Here is a 19,346-nt window from a genome sequence, read left to right on the forward strand (position 1 = left end):
GGAGGTCCCCTGTGGCAACTCTGTAGCAGCTGTAAACTCCTTGCCAGCAGGACCATGAGGGAAACTTCAGCAAACCCTGTGAGCAGTGACTGACTTGCTTCCTGGGGATGATTGACAAATGTTTGTTTATTGATAGAGCTGTATGTATAGGACCTGGTATCCTCATGTAGATATTTAGTGAGAAATCTGAGATAAGGAATGTGAACAAGTTTTGAAAGCATGAACATATTATAAAATAAATGTAAGACTAAGTGTGTTTATTTACTCTAACATTTCATCAGCCTATCCCCTTCTCCACCAAATATGAGCAATGAAAAATTCTTACTTCTTCCCTGAGATTTTCTTTATTCTTATGGAGTGGTTTCATCTCTACCATTTATTAACTGTGAGGCTTTTACAACATTTCTTAATCTCTTTGTATCTTACTTTGTTCATCTGTAAACTAGGAATGATGATATTCATTTCATAAGATCCCCTTTTGGGGATCAAATGAGGTAATATTGGTAAAGTACTGAACCACCTGAAGAAGTCACAAAAGAAACACCTAGTAAAATGTCAGTTGTTGGTTCTGCCTTTGGCATGCCTTTTTTTTTTTTTTGGAGCACTGAAGAATTGATGCTTTTGAACTGTGGTGTTGGAGAAGACCTTTGAGAGTCCCTCAGACTGCAAGGAGATCCAACCAGTCCATCCTAAAGGAGATCAGTCTTGAATATTCACTGGCAGGACTGATGCTGAAGCTGAAACTCCAATACTTTGGCCACCTTATGCGAAGAGCTGACTCATTTGAAGAGACCCTGATGCTGGGAAAGATTGAAGGTGGAAGGAGAAGGGGACAACAGAGGATGAGATGGCTGGATGGCATCACTGACTCTATGGACATGAGTTTGAGTAAACTCCGGGAGTTGGTGATGGATAGGGAGGCCTGGCGTGCTGCAGTCCTTGGGGTTGCAAAGAGTCAGACAATACTGAGTGACTGAACTGAACTGATAATTGCTTTGTAATGTTGTATTTCTGCCGTACAACTTGAATCAGCTATAGGTATACATATATCCCCTCTGTCTTGAGTCTCCCTCCCACACCCATCCTACTCCTCTAGGTAACAACAGAGTCCTGAGCTGAGCTCCCTGTGCTATACAGCAGCTTCCTACTAGCTAGCTATTTTACACATTAGTGTATATATGTCAATTCTACTGTCCCAATTTGTCCCACCCTCTTCTTCCCCAGCTGTGCCCCCAAGTCTGTTCTCTTTATCTGTGTCTCTATTCCTGCCCTGCAAGTAAGTTCATCAGTACCATTTTTCTAGATTCCATATATATGTGTTAATATGTGTTTGTTTTGCTCTTTCTGATTTCACTCTGCATGACAGACTCTAGGTTCATCAACATTTGGTGTATCTTTATTCTTTCTCTAAAGAAGAAAAGTGGCAAAGACAATATGAAACAGCAGATAAGCTAAATGTCTTCTCTATTCAGCTTTGGAAAGCATCTTTCACTAACTCCACTTCTATTTATATATACACACATATTCCCCTACTCACCCAGCCCCTCCTCTCCATTCTACATCCAAAAAGGAAGTTATCTTCCCCCACCTTTACACACACTGTCTCTAGAATTGCCATCATCCTCTCAACCACACAAACTAGAACCAGGGAGCCATCCCTTCTCATATTGATAAGCTCTCCAACTTCTACTAATTTCAATTCTAAAAGGTGAATTGCCACCCCCGGAGTGTGTTAGTCACTCAGTTGTGTCCAGTTCTTTGTGACCCCATGGACTGTAGCCCACCAGGCTCCTCTGTCCATGGAATTCTCCAGGCAAGAATACTGGAGTAGGTTAGTATTCCCTTCTAGAGTCTTGCTTTAGCTCAAGCCTTCATCCCACCTACTCGAACTATTGCTGAGGATCTCATTTATTCCCCATGTCCACTAGTGGTCCCTTTGAAACCCTACTCCACTGTGTTTCTAACCTGACTCCCCTGCTCAACACCATTCAGTGATTAATCACAGCTTAGAAAGATCAGGTTCAAGTGCCCAGACATGATGCACAAAGTCCTAGCCTAGCCCCAGCTCTCAGCCTCATCTTCCTCTCCATGCCGTCTACCACTGGTGTGTTCTGCACAAACCATATTTAGACTTTAGATTCCTTCTTCCTCTTGTTTTGTATGTCTGTCTCCTTCCTACTTGTCTACCTGGAGACTCGTCTTCATCCCTTGGTGGAACCCACATCAAGGCATTTTATAACATACACTTGCCAGGTACTCAATGACATGAAATATACTCAAATGACATGGAACTCCTGCTCTTTCCCCTTCCATTCCTGAATATATGAAGTAGAGGATTAACACTCTTGTTTCATATTTACATCAGAAAATTTAACCAATAGAAAGTTCTGCATTAAAAAAACCACATATAACACACATAACAAATGCAGAGAGTGTGGTCTGATGCCTGTAGGAGCCCAGTCATGACTCCTGCACGGTTGACTCTGCATTTTTCCCCTGGTTCGACATGGTGAGACTGTGAGGTGTGTATTCACAGTTGTGGCCTCTCAGCTTCTCAGAAATCCTGTACATGTTCTCACTCTGGCTCCCATGAGACCCTGGGTGATGTACCTTCTTTGCAATCTGTAACGCACTCTGTCCCCAGGGAAGAAGCCCTCCTTTCTGTCCAGGAGGCATGTGGGAGGCACTCCCCACCCAACCCAGGGACCTGAAGCCTCCTGCTGCTTCTCTTTTTTTCACTCTTCCAGACCCATCTTTTTTCTTCTCTTCTTCCTTCCCCATCTCCTGGGTCTTGTTTTTCCTCTACTTTTATATCTACCTGGAAAGATGGAAAAATTTCCGTCACGAGAGATAAAAGCAGATGTTCTAAAATTGTCTACTAGCTAATGTGTACTGAGCACAGAATATATGCCTGGGATTGTGCTAAGAGCTTCATACGTGTTAACTCATCCAGTCCTCACAATAAGCCTGTGGGAGAGAAACTTTTGTTTCCCCTACATTTATAAATGAGAAATCCTGTCACAGAGAGGTTAAGTCATCTCCCCCAGGCCACACAGCTGGCAGAGAGCAGGGTCAGAATCGGACCTTGACGCATGACTCCAGGACCCACACTGCTCTGGATCTTAGTTGCAGCACTTATTTCTTCCAGTGAATCCTGCATCAGTTTTATGGGCTATGTTTTACATCCCAATTACCTGTCTACTCTGTAAGGCTTCCTGACCACCGCTTCTTCAAAGGAAAAACAAGCACAAACTCAAGGGACTTCGTGGTGGTCCGATGGCTAAGACTCAATGCTCCCAACATGGGAGGATAGGAGGGCGGATTTGATCCTGGTCAGGGAGCTATCAATAGATCCCACATGCTGCAACTAAGGGTTTGCATGCTACAGCTGAAAGATCCCACATGCTGCAACAAAAGGTGATGCAACAAAGATAGAAGATCCCTCGTGCTGCAGTTAAGACCCAGTGCAGCCAAATAAATAGTTTTAAAGAAATGTTTAAAAAACCCAAACCTGTAAAGAATAGAGAAAAAAGAAAACAGATACTCTGGTTCTTCCCATGCAGTTTCTATATGTCCTGTCGTCATCACATGGGCCACCCCTCAGTGGCAGAACCTTAGAATGCTGCCTTATCAGTCATCTTTCTATCCTAAGTAAGCACACAGCTGTTTGTCAGAGTGGAGACATTTTCCTAGAAGCAGCCTGATTACAGAGTGATCTTCACCACCTCATTCCACTACAGCAGTTGGTCTTGTTTCATTTCTTCTGTGGACCAGCTGACTGATGCCACAGACTGAACAAGATTGCTGGATCAGCACAGTAGAAAGGCTTCTGGTGAAACGACACGGCAAATGACGTAAAGGTTCAGAAAAGTGTTCAATAAAAATATCTGTGCCATGATGGAGCAGAGTGCTCTGTCCTTATGTTGAACCAGAAGGCTTCCTAAGCCTCAGGGTGAGCATGTTTGCTGGACTGCAGTCATCCTCATGGATTAAAAGCATTTCTAAATGAAAAAAAAGCTTTCAGGACTGCCATAGGTAGTGTGTACTTTGGGGCTAATGTTGCCCAGACCTGGGTGTGAGCTAGTGAAAGTAGTGTCGGTGTGTGTGAACACGTTGCCTGAGACACCTTGAGAATGTGTGGCTGTGTTTCTTAGCATGATCCCATCCTGGCTCTGTTAGTGCTAGTAGGTACAAAGTGGCTCTTCTGTGGGGCCAGCTTGATAGAGCTTTCTGAAAACATCCCCATCGCAGTGCTCAGGAAAGGAGTCAGAGAATGATGCCAGGAAGAGAAGAAAGGAAGAGGATCTGGACTGAGGAGCCCACAGAGGAAGAGCAAGGGGCCTGGGCAGGGCTCCACTCAGCTTGCGCTAATTCCTATAACTGCCTATTCCTGCCTTGAGATGCAAAGTTGTCTGCTAGAGTTAACACATACTTAATGGCTCCGCCTTTGTAAGAGAGAGGAGACTTATGAGGAAACTGATTGTGAGGTCAATGGGATGCTGCATTGATCCTTCTTATAGTAAACTGGCCCGTTAATGACCTGAGGACTCTCAGGTATATCAGATAGCGTCCCTCCTACAAACCAGTCCTTCCCTGTGTGACGGAAGTCAGGGACAGGCAGCACTAAACCCCTCCAGTCATCTCCTTCCATGCACTGCCTGGCACTCACAACACCCTACTTTCTGCCTGAGAGGAGAGAATTATGTTACAAACAAGTGGGAGTCTCCTGCCAGTGCTTCTGGGGCCTGGACAGTGGGGACTGGGTGGGGAGAGGTTGTGCAGGCTGACTGAGCAGGTGTCTCTGAACCTAGCCGTGGCCTCCAGCTCCACCTGTGTGAGTGCCTGGCGGCAGGGGAATGGCAGCAGCGAGTCTTTATTTCCATTATTATTGTTCTTCTACTCACCACTTGTCCCTATCCCAATGCTGACCTTAAAACGGGGCGAATTTTACATTTGGGTCTGTGGAAAACCTGGCTAAAATGTACACAGCCGCCTTCTAACTTCGTGCTAGGCTCCCAAAACACAGGGTTATCTTCCGATTCATTCACTGTCTTTACCTTTGTTTCTGGTCTCCTCTAAATGTCTTTCTGGTGATGAATAGGCTGTAAAGGCACATTGAAAAAGTTGAAGAGAATTGAAATATGAAGAAATGGTTTTGAGGTTGATGAAGCTTCCTTTTGGATAAATCTACCTTTTACTGTAGGCTAGTAAAAATATATTTTGAAAGGAAGATATTAAGCCAGGTCCTGCTTGGGACATTGCCCCTAGTTTCTCTTTGAGGAGACATTTAAGAGCAGAGTGGAAGGAGCACCTTTATTTTCACTGCTGGCGGTTCAGTTCAGTTCAGTCACTCAGTCATGTCTGACTCTTTGCGACCCCATGGACTGCAGCACGCCAGGCTTCCCTGTCCATCACCAACTCCCAGAGCTTACTCAAACTCATGTCTCCTCAAACTCATGTCCATTGAATCAGTGATGCCATCCAACCATCTCATCCTCTGTCAACCCCTTCTCCTCCTACCTTCAATCTTTCCCAGCATCAGGGTCTTTTCCAATGGTGGTAGTTAGCTCTTTTGCTGATCACTTGACGGGATGCTGTCAAGGATGCCACAAAAAGAAGAAGAATCAGCACAAAAGAACAATGAGTAGGGTCCTCTGGCATCAGGCTCTATGAGAAACCTTGAGAGAAATGGAAAATGTCTGAGCCTGTGGAACTCCTGGCTTCACTCCTCCTGCTGCTGTTGCCCTGAAGAGACAGCCATTAGCCAAGGATTCGAGGGGGTATTTCTGAGATTTCTCTGCAATCTTTTAGCATTCCCCATCCTCACCTTACCTATGGCTTCTCAAGGATGCAATGGTTGGTGTCCACAAAAAAGCAGGTGGAACCAGCTTCTAAAACGTCCAGTTACCAGGATTGTAATTTGGGTTTCCTAGGAGACAGACTGTGAGATGGAGATTTGTGTGCAGGTGGATTGTTGGAGTGTGCTCTCAGGAACAATGCTGTGAGGGAGGGAGGGGAACCGAATGGATGGAGGGAGAACTGTAATGAACTGTGATGGGGAGGCCTCTACTCTGAAGCTAGGAAGACCCTCTGGAGATGTCTCAAATTAAAGCAGGGGGCAGGCCTTTAGACCCTCATGTCAACTAGATCCCAGCCGACCAGAAAGGGGTATAACCTTGGATGAGGTAGCTTCCTTCAGCCAAAGGCAGTTCTTGGGAAGAAGCTCAACTGAAAGCCGAGCCACTGGCAAGCAGCTCTCCTCCAGCAGCTGAAGGAATAAGGGCCTCAGTCCTGAAGGACTCCAGGCCATGCACCACAGCATCCAGCACAGTCCACCTCTTGTGAGCTTAGTGTGCCTTTTAGAATCGTCAGTTCATCCCACTGGAAGCACACGCTCCACTCTCCTCAAGTGGAGAAACATGCTCCTTAAGTTTCCTGTGGGGAACTTAAAATCACGTTGGTGATATGAACCCCAGGTCCCACTGCTGTGGCTGGTCTTACTACAGCTGATGCCCGTATTCTGTTACCCATTCTTGACTTTCTTCAACCTCAGCTGGCACCTCTGCTAGTCTCTGTGGCTAGGCTGTGGCGGGGATCGGGAATCACCCCTGAGGTTTCTGACTGCCTGGTTACCATGTACTCCTCAGGCCAGAGCTGCTGCACTTGGTTTACCATCATGATTGGGCAGAGGACTAGGAAACAGAAAACAGATTTACAGACACAGGGAACAGCCTTGCAGTTGCCAAGCTGGGGTGGGGGTGGTGAGGAGAGGAGAGGAAGTTTTGGGAGTTTGGAATTAGCAGATGCAAACTATTAAGTATACGGTAGACAGACAACGAAGTCCTACTGTATAGCACAAGGAGCTATATTCGATATCCTGTGATAATGGGAAAAAATATGAAAAATTATATACATATATATGGGCTTCCCTGATAGCTTAGTGATAAAAAATTCATCTGCTAATGCAAGAGACGTGGGAAACACAGGTTCAACCCCTGGGTCAGGAAGATTCCCTGGAGGAAGAAATGGCAACCCACTCCATTATTCTTGCCTGGGAAATCCCATGGACAGAAGAGCCTGGCAGGCTACAGTCCATGGACTCGCAAAGAGTCAGACACGACTTAGCTACTGAACAACAACATACATGTGTGTATGTTTATAACTGAGTCACTTTCCTGTATAGCAGAAATTCACCCAACATTGCATCAACTATGCTTCAATAAAATTTTTTTAAATGGGCAGGAGTATCAAGAGACACCCAGTGGATTATCTGGGTGCCAAATATAACCTACCTTGTCCCATTGTGTAAAAGCAGTCTACTTACTCCTGCTGATGAGTAAGTACTCTCCTACCAAGAGAGTAACACCTCTGCTTGTCTGCTGGCCTCTTTGCTCAAGGAGCCCTAGTGAACAGGCGGCATCCATAGCTTAAGGCTGAGTGGGGCTTTTTCTGTGATTCCTGGTGGAAGAGTTTCTCCTTCTGGGAATCACGACCTCCAACCTACAGAGATTTGCAGGAGCTCTAAGCACAATCATCTTCTCCCATCCTTCCCCCTGCCCCTTGACTCCTGGACACATGAATTCTACCTACCGGGGATACGACCCTTCATAATGCTCATTATTTTAGGGTGCATCCTGGATCCTAGAAGTTGGCACCTCAGTTTTGTCATCCTGTTATTCAATCAGGTTGGCGAATTCTGGGTAGAATGGTATAGAACCATGGTCCTGTGTCCACAGCGTGCCTCCCTGGCTGTAAAATGAATCTCTTGGTCTCTTGTGTTACTATGCAGGATTCTGTGTTGACAGATGAAACATTCTGGAAGCCCTTGGACAGTGATGTTGGAAAGGAAAATTGAAACCTGTGACACGTGTCCATTCCAGGCAAGAGGAAGCGCCGACCCTTGCAGAATGGAAGGAGTCCAGTGTAACCATCTTACCATCAGTTGACTGGTTGGTCCCACTTTATGGGGATTTCAGCATTGCTCCTGTTGCCAGTCTGTTAGACATTCAGCAGTGGCTGTAACTAGACTAGCCCTGGTAAGTAAGAATATAGATTACCTATTGTATTTTTTCTTGTTAACTAATCAGCTTCGGGGGTTGTTTATATTAGTTTTATTGTTTTCAGTTTATTAATTTCTCCTTAAATTTTTATTAATTCCTTTTTCTTGCTTTGCTTTATTTAATCTTGCTATTTTGTCATGACGATTATTTTCTTTTTTCCTGATATCCCTGGCCACACTTCTTTTTCCGTCAGTGTTCTCTCTTGAATGACTTGTCACAGAAAGATCTTGGATCAGATATCAGCCCAAAACTGCAGAGTCTGCTGCCCCAAAAGCTCAGAATGACTTCCCATCTTCCCTTCCCCTCCTAAATGGATATTCATTCCTGGCTGTATGTTTTCATCTTGCTATAATTTAGGAGACCAAACTATTGTCAGGAAGTCATTAAGGTACCTTGCTAAGATAAGAGACCTGTTTACTTTTTGTGATTTATATGTGTGTGTTTTTCCTTGGCATCCTTGACTCTGCCCTTGCCTTAAAAGGATAGTAATAGAGAACATAATCTCGGACATCAGGGTCCACGGAGTAGCTTCTCGTGGATACCAACACATGGACCAGGGGCTGGTCTGAATTGTCCTGTTGTTGTCCAGAAACCGTTCGAGTTTCTGCAGTTCAGCTGGGGAGGGGGTTTCCTTCAACCTGCCTAAGCCTCAGTTCCCTGTTTCTGTAAAATATCCTGGCTGGTACACTGTGTGAACTGGATGAAAAACCTTCCAGTAGCACCTGGCACATAGTCTTGCTCAATAAGTATTTGTTGAAAGGACATTGTTGTAGTAACAGGCTCTCTACATGACTCCCAAGCCTTCCTGAGGACAGTTAGTCATCTTAGTCACCTCATCTTCCACCTGAACATTGAATTTACACAATAAATCCTTGTGCAGGCTGACTAATGTCTATGGGGGAAAACCTGGTATGCCTGAAAAGTGCCCAGATGTGAATTTTATAATGCAGCCCTGTGCATGGGTGTAGTTAGCAGGTGGTATCTTACTCAAACACAACCCGCATACAGCAGCACTTAATGATGCCACCACAGTCTCATTTGGCTTGGCCAGCCCAGGTAGGTTTGCCTATAAGGCCAAAAGTGTGCAAGATGCAGTTTTATTTTTAATTGCCGAAACTTTGAAGTAACAGAGTTGTCCTTCAGTAGGTGAATGAACAAACTGTGCAGCCAGACAATGAAATATTATTCAGCACTAAAAGGAAACGAGCTACCAAGCCACGAGTAGACATGAAGGAAGCAAATGTATATTACTTAATAAAGGAAGCTGAACTGGAAAGGCTACATAGTGCATGACTCCAATTATACTGACATTCTGGAAAAGACAAAACTATAGAGACAGTAAAAAGATCAGTGGCTACCAGGGTATAGCTGGGAGAGAGAAATGTATGGGCAGGAGAGAGAGGATTTTTCAGGCAGGGAATCTGTTCTGTATGACACTCCAATGGTGAACACACGTCGTTACCCTTTTGTCCAATCCACACAATGTACAATACCAAGAATGAACCCTAATGTAAATGGTGGCTTGCATTGTATCAGTGTAGGTTCATCTACTGCAACAAATGTACCACTTGATGGCTGTCAGTAGTGAGGGAGATTATGCAAGTACGGAGACAGGCTGTACAGGGGAACTTTCTACACATTTTGTTCAATTTTTCTGTGAATCTAAAATTGAGCTAAAAGGGGAAAAAAGTTGGTTGGATGAATGAGTGGTGGATTTATGTGATGGGGATGCTATGAGGGCGGTGCATCTAGGGGAGTTAAGGAAAGTGAAAGACTCTATGATGGGCCTGTCTCCTCCAGTCTTTGTTTGCAAAGGATCAACTCAGAAAAAATAAAAAATGATTACAGCCACATAGTTTTCTAATCATTCAAAATGAAAATAGTTCCTTTTGACTCTGATAAATAAAAAGCCTATTTTTACAACCAAGGTGATCTATTTTATTGAAAAGAAAAATGTCATCGGTACTAACTCTACTTTGTAAGTTTAGTTATCTGATGGTGGGCTTCCCAGGTGGTACAGTGGTAAAGAATCTGCCTATGCAGGAGACATAGGTTTAATCCCTGGGTCAGAAAGATCCCCTGAGGAGGAAGTGGCAACCCACTCCAGTATTCTTGCCTGGGAAAACCCGTGGACAGAGGAGCCTGGTGGGCTACAGTCCATAGGGTCGCAAAGAGTCAGACACAATGAAGTGAGTGACTGAACATGCACGCACATCTGATCATGTTTAGAAAGTAACAACATGAAGCCAGGTATCTAATTCTTCATTCTGAAGTCAGGGGATTGACTCTTGAAGCTCAGTAGATCACTGTCAGCTCAGTTGGCCTGTCCTTGTGCTAACCGTCCTTGCATTTTCACACAACCTGGGGAGGCCAAATCCCAGGTACTAGGTGGTCATATGGTTAAAGTGGTATTTTATGAAGATTAATATGTCAACTGTGACAAGAATAGATTCCACCAGGGGAGAAAGAGCCAGAGAAACCTACTGCCTGATATTACCACAACAGATGGGAGGTGTCAACTGAAAAGAAAACATGCATAACCTAAAGTTAAGAATTTTTTTTTTTAATTTTGGTTGTGCTGCATCTTCATTGCAGTGTGTGGGCTTAGTTGCCCCAAGGCATATGGGATCTTAGTTTCCCAACTAGGGACTGAACTTGCGTCCCCGGCATTGGAAGGCAGATTCTTTTTTTTTTTTTTAATTTACTTATTTTAATTGGAGGCTAATCACTTTACAATATTGTGGTGTGTTTTGCCATACATCGACATGAATCAGTCAAGGGTGTACATGTGTCCCCCCATCCTGAACTCCCCCACCCCACCCCTCTGGGTTGCCCCAGAGCACCAGCTTTGAGTGCCCTGCTTCATGCATCAAATTGCATTGATTATCTGTTTTACATATGGTAATATACAAATTTAAATGCTATTCTCTCAAATCATCCCACCCTCGGGAAGGCGGATTCTTAAGCACTGGACCAGGGAAGTCCCCAAAGTTAAAAGTATGTTTTATTTGGCAGATAAAACTGAGGACTTAAGCCCAGGAGGCCGCCTCTCAGATCACTCTGAGTGACTGCTCCAAGAGGCAAGGGAAGAACTAGGTTATATAGGAGTTTTTGCAGTGAAGACCAGGTAGTCAGAACATTGAAAGGTTACTGTTAATTAAAGAAAACCAGACATCTCAAGTTAATAAGTTTAGCACTTTTCTGTGTATGTAAGATACAAATGACTGGGCTCATTGAAATCATTTGTTTGATAAGTGCCTCAGCTGTCTGAAGCCAGTATCTTGTGCTTTCTCATCCTGAATCTCCTCAGGGTTAACTTGTAATGTGACGGCTTGACGCAACACCCTTTGTTTGCTGATACGGCAGACAAAAATTTTTCACCGTGAAAGTTGCTCAGTCATGTCCGACTCTTTGTGACCCCATGGACTGTACAATCCATGGAATTCTCCAGGCCAGAATACTGGGGCGGGTAGCCACAGGGGTAATAAGGACCCAAACTCTGGTGAGAGCCATGGGATTATAGAAAGGAGTGTGAGGTGGCAGGAGTACATGAGAAGTCAAGGCGATCAAGGAGGAGCAGAAGTTGGGCACTGGGTGTGTTGTCACGTGGCCTTGTCTCTTGGGAGATACACTGGGTAAGGCCTAAAATGAAGGCCTGAAATTGTGTGCTACCTTGACAACTGGTTTTGGGCTTCCCTGGTGGCTCAGCTGGTGAAGAATCTGCCTGCAATGCAGGAGACCTGGTTTCAATCCCTGCTTTGGGAAGATACCCTGGAGAACAGTTGCCCACTCCAGTATTCTGGCCTGGAGAATTCCATGGACTATTCCATGGGATCACAAAGAGTCGGACATGACTGTAATCTTGCTCATTACATTATAGGTAATATTGTCAACTGGTAAAATCCGAAGAGCCTCAAATTGTCTAACAGCAAGTCCCTATCCCCACTTGGCTCCCACAGATGAGATCCTCTAGCCAAACAGCCCTCCTCATCAAAGGGACCAGGCACTGTTCCTGCTTATCCCTAGAGGTAGATTCCAGTTTCCCAACCAGCCCACAGAATCTTTCAAACAAGCCAATCTTATCTTTCCATGGGAAGCAGGGATCACTCCCACCCTCCTTTTTTAAAAAAAATTATTTTTAATTGGAAGATAATTGCTTTACAATGTTGTGTTGGTTTCTGCCACACAACATTGTGAATCAGCTCTAAGTATACCAATCACAGTGCCCCCCCCCATCCCACCCCTCTACGTCATCACAGAGCACCAGGCTGAGCTCCTTGCACCCCCACCCTCTTGATACTAAAAACCTGCCTCCCACATCCCCTGGTTGTTCACTCTGTTCCCAAGTGCAGCCCTCCTGAGACTTCACACGCATGAGTGTCTTCCTTCCCTGGGCTGTGAGCATTTTGAGCATACGTGGCTGTGAGTACATGTGAATGTACATGGCCAGTGCAGGGTCTCCTTTGTCCAGCCATTCCCTAGCCCCAGGGCAGGAATCTCTCCCTCACCAGTGAGGTGAATCACCTCTTGGAGACTCAAAGAGGATGCAGCACAGTGACGGTGAGGCAGAGGTCAGTTCCACACGTAGAGACAGAAAATTTCAAAGCCGGATAAACCTGTCTTACCCTCCAAATACGGAAACAGATTTAGAGGCCAGGGTTCTCGACTGTCTGTGCCTTTTCCACATCTCAGTAAGGATCTGAAAGGCAAGGGAAGGGGAGCTATATAAAGGTAAACATCATTGAATAATTGCATGAAAAAATATAGAGGTTCTGAAGGGTGTTCTCTTCCTCCAGAATGGATTTACTTTTGCTTCTGGAAAACAGTTAGAATAGGGCTATTTGCCTTAATCCAGACTGGGATTGCCCTGATCTGAGCTGGAATTCAATCTTGCTGTTGACAGAGCTGTTTCTGGTTCTTTGTTACATCTTGGTGCAGCCCTTCAGGGATCACAACTGTGAGCCCGAGGCCCCTTCTCCTTGGAGAACCCCCAGTTCCAGTTTTCATCTCAACCATGTGAGACTTTGCTCAGCTTCTCTGTCTCTTAGTCATCCCTTTCCTTTTTCCTCAGAGCCCTAGAAGCATTTGTTTGGGGTTCCCACCGCACCTCCCAGCCCCCCCCCCCCGCCCCCAGCTTTACTGAGATACAATCAATTAGCAGTCACTTTCTGATTGTATCCTCAGCCTCTCAGCTCCACTTCTGTGAATCAGCAACTTCCTGGAGAGGAGAAATAGCCCCAACCTTCGTCTCACCTGGATGCCTTTCCTTTCTCTCTAGGACCTTGCCCCTAATTTCTGCTGCTGTGTATCTCTCTCTCCCTCTTTTAAAGTAGACTTCATTTTTAACTTTTATTTTTTGGCTGTGCCTCAGGACATGTGGAATCTTAGTTCCCCGATCAGGGATCTAACCCTGGTCCCCTGCATTGGAAGTGAATCAGGAGGAAAGAGGGCAGAGCGCAACCTTTGATAGAATGACCTAGCCCTAGGACACAACATAAACTGGTTAGAGTCAAATGGGTCCAAGATGCAGACAAGTCAACTTCAGCTAGACCTTAATCTTCAGTATCTGCTCACTGTAACACATCAGCAAGCTGAATGACACACCCAGAGGCACTGTGACAGTTCCAAGGCTAACCATCAAAGACCAAAAAGTGAGCGGTGGCCCATTCCTGGAAATCTCTGCCCTCTTCCTCAAAATGGTTGGAATAATCCTCCCACTCATTAGCCTATGAAATTACCCAGCCCATAAAAAAAGCTAACCACACCACATTTTGAGGCCATACTCACCCTCTGCAACAACCCACACACTCTGTGGATAAATCTGAATAAATCTCTCTGAATAAATCTACTTCTTACCTATCACGTAGTCTCTCACTGAATTCTTTCTGTGATGAAACATCAAGAACCTGAGTTTTATTAGGTCCTGAAACCAGGTCTTTGATCTTAGTTGGAAGACCATAGGTTTTGGCTGGGTTCGAGTCTCAGCACATGAGTTCATATCCCAGTCTGAGGAAAATGGTCTCAGACACATGGTGCCTTAACCACCGGACCACCAGGGCAGCCCCACTATGGTAATTCTCTGATGACTTCAAACAGATCGCTCTTTAAAAATCCAGCTCTTCTAGTTGTGTTCAGTGGAAAGCTGTGTGTTAGCTGCTCAGTCGTGCCTGACTGTTTGCGACCCCATGGACTGTAACCTGCAGGTCTTCTCTGTCCATGGAATTCTCCAGCCAAGAATACTGGAATGGGTTGCCATTCCCTTCTCCAGGAGATCTCCCCAACCCAGGGATCGACCTCAGGTCTCCTGTGTTGCAGGCAGATTCTTTGCCATCTGAACCACCAGGGAATCTACTCAATGGAAAGTTGGTCCATCGTAAATTGACTGTTATAGCTAGAATGAAAATCCAGTTAACAAAACATTCACTGAACGTCTACTATTTGCTTAGCATTGTGAAGCTTCAGTGCATAAAAGAGAAATAACAGACTTGTTCTCTGCCCTTCATTCATGTGGAGAGACACATATGTAGTGACTGCGTGGTACAATAAGAGTACACTATTAGGAGAGAAGGGAGGCACTAGAGTGAGCTGTAATAATTCAAGGAACTCCCCTTGGTTCCTCAACTCCCACACCAGAACAGTACCAAAGTCTCTCTGTTGATCAGTAAACGTGTGTGCAAAAACCTGCTTTTAGAAAGAGACTGAGTCTGGATTGGGGAGCATGTGGCCAGAGCGTGCCTGGTCTCAACTTTGCTTTGGCCAATCCATTGCCTCATAGTATGTGGTGTCCTGTGGGCAAGTTCCATGCAGAGAGGTGCTTCAGCATTATGTAGCTGCTTTCCTTTTCTCTTTGAGTGTTTCTCATTTTTCTTTCCTACCTTTGAATCAAAACTAAATTGAAATCCTTCTATTGAAATGGGCAGGAGAATTTGCCTACAAATGACCTGTCATTGTCATTCTGCATCATCTCACTGAATATTCACCCTTGAGGCAGGAATTATTTTCCCATCTGGCAAGTTTAAAAGATAAACATTGAGGTTCAAAAAGGTTAAGTCACAGCATTGGTAAGAGGTAAATGTTTACCTTCTCCACCACACCCAGGTTATGCCCTTTGCTAAAAGTCTTCTCAAACAAAAGGTGCTTTTCTTTTCCTCTTTTCTTAGTCTCTCAATTCCCCTTAGTAATCACCTTTCTAGAAAGTCTAATGCCCAGATATATTGGGAGATGATTTTCAATAACCTTTCCTGGTCTCTGTGTGAACTCAGTTAGCTTACAAGTTTCCCTGAGGCAAAAGTACCTTTTATTTTTGATGTCAGAGAATCAAAAGAATACAAATGTTGTAAAAGGTTTAGTTGAGAACAAACTGCTGGCTTTTCCATTGGGTGGGGGGGAGGGAAACAAAATTACCTACACCACCAATCAAGTTTGCAGCTTTATTCCCTTAGGCCTGAGAAACAGTTAAGGGGTATATTCTGTCCTGTGACAAGGAGGTATAGAAACATCATGGGAAGGTTGGGAAAATGAACCAAAACTTCAAGCAGAACTCTCTAGATGGTTACATGAACTCTTCCATTGACTATCCATTTCATTCAACTCCTTTCACCCCCTCACCTCCATGTGGGGTTTTTGGCTCATCCCACTGACCTCTTCACTCACCGATAAGCCTGTTGCTGATCTCTGGGCTGAGAGGGACAAAGGGTTCACTGCGGGAAGGCTCAGCACATCTGCTGTTTGAGAAAGACACCTCGATAAGCTGCTTCCTTGGCTTTCTGCAAAGCAGCAGGTAGTGACCAGCCACTGTAACTTCTGAGGAGGGTCAGAGGAAAATGTCAGATGTGGTTACAGCTTGGGAGAAGGGGTGGAGTGTGGGGAGGGATGAGGAGAGATAAGAACAAGGACACGCAGAGTAGGGAGAGTTTTTGTTCTCCCATAAGAAGAGTGGGCAGGCCCTTTGAAACCTAGCCACTATTTTCACTCTTCAGTAATGACTGTCTCCTTTGAAATGATACCAAGTGAATCCACTGTCGTGTGGGCAAAAGGCTGAATGAAATCTAGAGTTTCTGCCCACTGTCTAGTCAGGTCTGCTGCTGAGGAAGCCAGACAGAGCCCAGTTAAGCCACACACATCTCAGAAAAAGTAATCCCCTGTTAATTCAACCCTGTTAAGGCTTGAATTGTGTCCCCACAAAATTTGAAGTCCTAACCACTCCCAATACCTTACAAAGTAAACTTATTTAGTGACAGGTTTTTACAGAGGTAATCAAGTTTAAAGGAGCTCATTAAAGTGGGCTCTAATCCGATATGACTGATGTCCTTATAAAAAGGGGGAGTTTGGAGACAGACACACAGGGAGGATGCCATGTGAGGATGAAGGCAGAGATTGGGGTGATGATTCTACAAGCCAAGGAACACCAAAGATTGCCAATGAAAGGCCAGAAACTGGGAAAAGGCATGAGACAGATTCTTCTTCACAGCCATTATAAGGAACTGACCTTGCTGACACCTTGATCTCCAACTTCTAGCCTCCAGATTTGTGAAACAATAAATTTCTGTTGTTTAAGCCACCTAATGTGTGGTATTTTGTTACAGCAACTCCAGCAAACTATCCCATCTGGTGTCCTTCTCAAATACATTTTCCTAGATGATTGCAATCATTAGCTATTAATAAAGAAGCTGAGAAACTGAAGAAATGTGAAAGGATAAAAGATCAAACTATGGACAATGTAGTCAATCTTTTGTAAACAAAATCCCGGGAATGATTTGAGTCAGGAAAATAAAGACAGAATGACTGACACTTCATCTAATTTTATTCATCAGTGTGGTGGGAGGTTGCGGGGGAGGGAAAGAATTGGTTTGATAAAAGGATGTTTGAAAGTTTTGAAGATGCTAGAACGAAAAAAGGCTATTGCAAAATTACAAGAGGAAAGTGTAAAGAAATATGGCAGAAGTTGATAAATAGGCAGTTTGCAAGTGAAGTGGGATGAACCATAATAACAGTGAAAGAATAAGATCTTTGGGTCTGTGTATTTTTATCTGTTGTATAATACACATGTGGATTTATATCTTATCTCCTTATTCTAGAAATGAGGTGTTTTTAAAAATGTAATCAAGAACACAAAGTGAAGGTTTGAATAAGAGCATTAGTGAGAGATAGACCCAGAGAGGAGGCAAGAGCCGGAAAAAGTTGCTTAATTTGTTCATAGATCTTCTCCTACAATTATGCCATCACACAGAAGTGAACCCTCCTGGCAATGTCCTTGTTTCCAAATAGTATTGTGGAATAGATCTGTGTGTAGTCAGAGCTCCTAGAATTAAGAGACTTCCTGCTGCCTTTGTGTGTATTCTAGTGGTTGTTCCTTGTGCATCTATCAGAAAAACAGTGGATGCTTCTATTAGAGTTAACATTTTCCAAAGTGAGACACTCGGGAACTCTTAACTGCATTGTAATGGGTGCAGCATGTGACCTCCTCCTAGAATATCCTACACAAGAGCCACTGGATACATAGATTAATATCCAGTAATGGAGAGTTCTCTATTATACTGGTATTTGGGGAAGAGACTAACATCTACCAACAATACTGAAGTGGTTTTCCATTCCCTTCTCTAGTGGACCAAAATGATAGGATACTGAAAGAGGAACTCCCCAGGTCAGTAGGTGCCCAATATGCTACTGGAGATCAGTGGAGAAATAACTTCAGAAAGAATGAAGGGATGGAGCCAAAGCAAAAATAATATCCAGCTGTGGATGTGTCTGGTGATAGAAGCAAGGTCCGATGCTGTAAAGAGCAGTATTGCATAGGAACCTGGAATGTCAGGTCCGTGAATCAAGGCAAATTGGAAGTGGTCAAACAAGAGATGGCAAGAGTGAACGTCGACATTCTAGGAATCAGCGAACTAAAATGGACTGGAATGGGTGAATTTAACTCAGATGACCATTATATCTACTACTGCAGGCAGGAATGCCTCAAAAGAAATGGAGTAGCCATCATGGTCAACAAAAGAGTCCAAAATGCAGTACTTGGATGCAATCTCAAAAATGACAGAATGATCTCTGTTCGTTTCCAAGGCTGCTGCTGCTGCTGCTAAGTCACTTCAGTCGTGTCCGACTCTGTGTGACCCCATAGACGGCAGCCCACCAGGCTCCCCTGTCCCTGGGATTCTCCAGGCAAGAACACTGGAGTGGGTTGCCATTTCCTTCTCCACGTTTCCAAGGCAAACCATTTAATATCACGGTAATCCAAGTCTATGCCCCAACCAGTAACACTGAAGAAGCTGAAGTTGAACGTTTCTATGAAGACCTACAATACCTTTTAGAACTAACACCCAAAAAAGATGTCCTTTTCATTATAGGGGACTGGAATGCAAAAGTAGGAAGTCAAGAAACACCTGGAGTAACAGGCAAATTTGGCCTTGGAATGCAGAATGAATCAGGGCAAAGACTAATACAGTTTTGCCAAGAAAATGCACTGGTCATAGCAAACACCCTCTTCCAACAACACAAGAGAAGTCTCTGCACATGGACATCACCAGATGGTCAGCACCGAAATCAGATTGATTATATTTTTTGCAGCCAAAGATGGAGAAGCTCTATACAGTCAAAAAAAAAGACAGGAGCTGACTGTGGCTCAGATCATGAACTCCTTATTACCAAATTCAGACTTAAATTGAAGAAAGTAGGGAAAACCACTAGACCATTCAGGTATGACCTAAATCAAATCCCTTATGATTATACAGTGGAAGTGAGAAATAGATTTAAGGGCCTAGATCTGATAGACAGAGTGCCTGATGAACTATGGAATGAGGTTCATGACATTGTACAGGAGACAGGGATCAAGACCATCCCCATGGAAAAGAAATGCAAAAAGCAAAATGGCTGTCTGGGGAGGCCTTACAAATAGCTGTGAAAAGAGAAGTGAAAAGCAAAGGAGAAAAGGAAAGATATAAGCATCTGAATGCAGAGTCCCAAAGAATAGCAAGAAGAGATAAGAAATCCTTCCTCAGTGATCAATGCAAAGAAACAGAAGAAAACAACAGAATGGGAAAGACTAGAGATCTCTTCAAGAAAATTAGAGATACCAAGGGAACATTTCATGCAAAGATGGGCTCGATAAAGGACAGAAATGGTGTGGACTTAACAGAAGCAGAAGATATTCAGAAGAGGTGGCAAGAATACACAGAAGAACTGTACAAACAAGATCTTCATGACCTGGATAATCACGATGGTGTGATCACTCATCTAGAGCCAGACATCCTGGAAAGAGAAGTCAAGTGGGCCTTAGAAAGCATCACT

Source organism: Oryx dammah, unplaced genomic scaffold (genome assembly GCF_014754425.2).
Source record: "Oryx dammah isolate SB20612 unplaced genomic scaffold, SCBI_Odam_1.1 HiC_scaffold_27, whole genome shotgun sequence".
Taxonomy (NCBI): Eukaryota; Metazoa; Chordata; class Mammalia; order Artiodactyla; family Bovidae; genus Oryx; species Oryx dammah.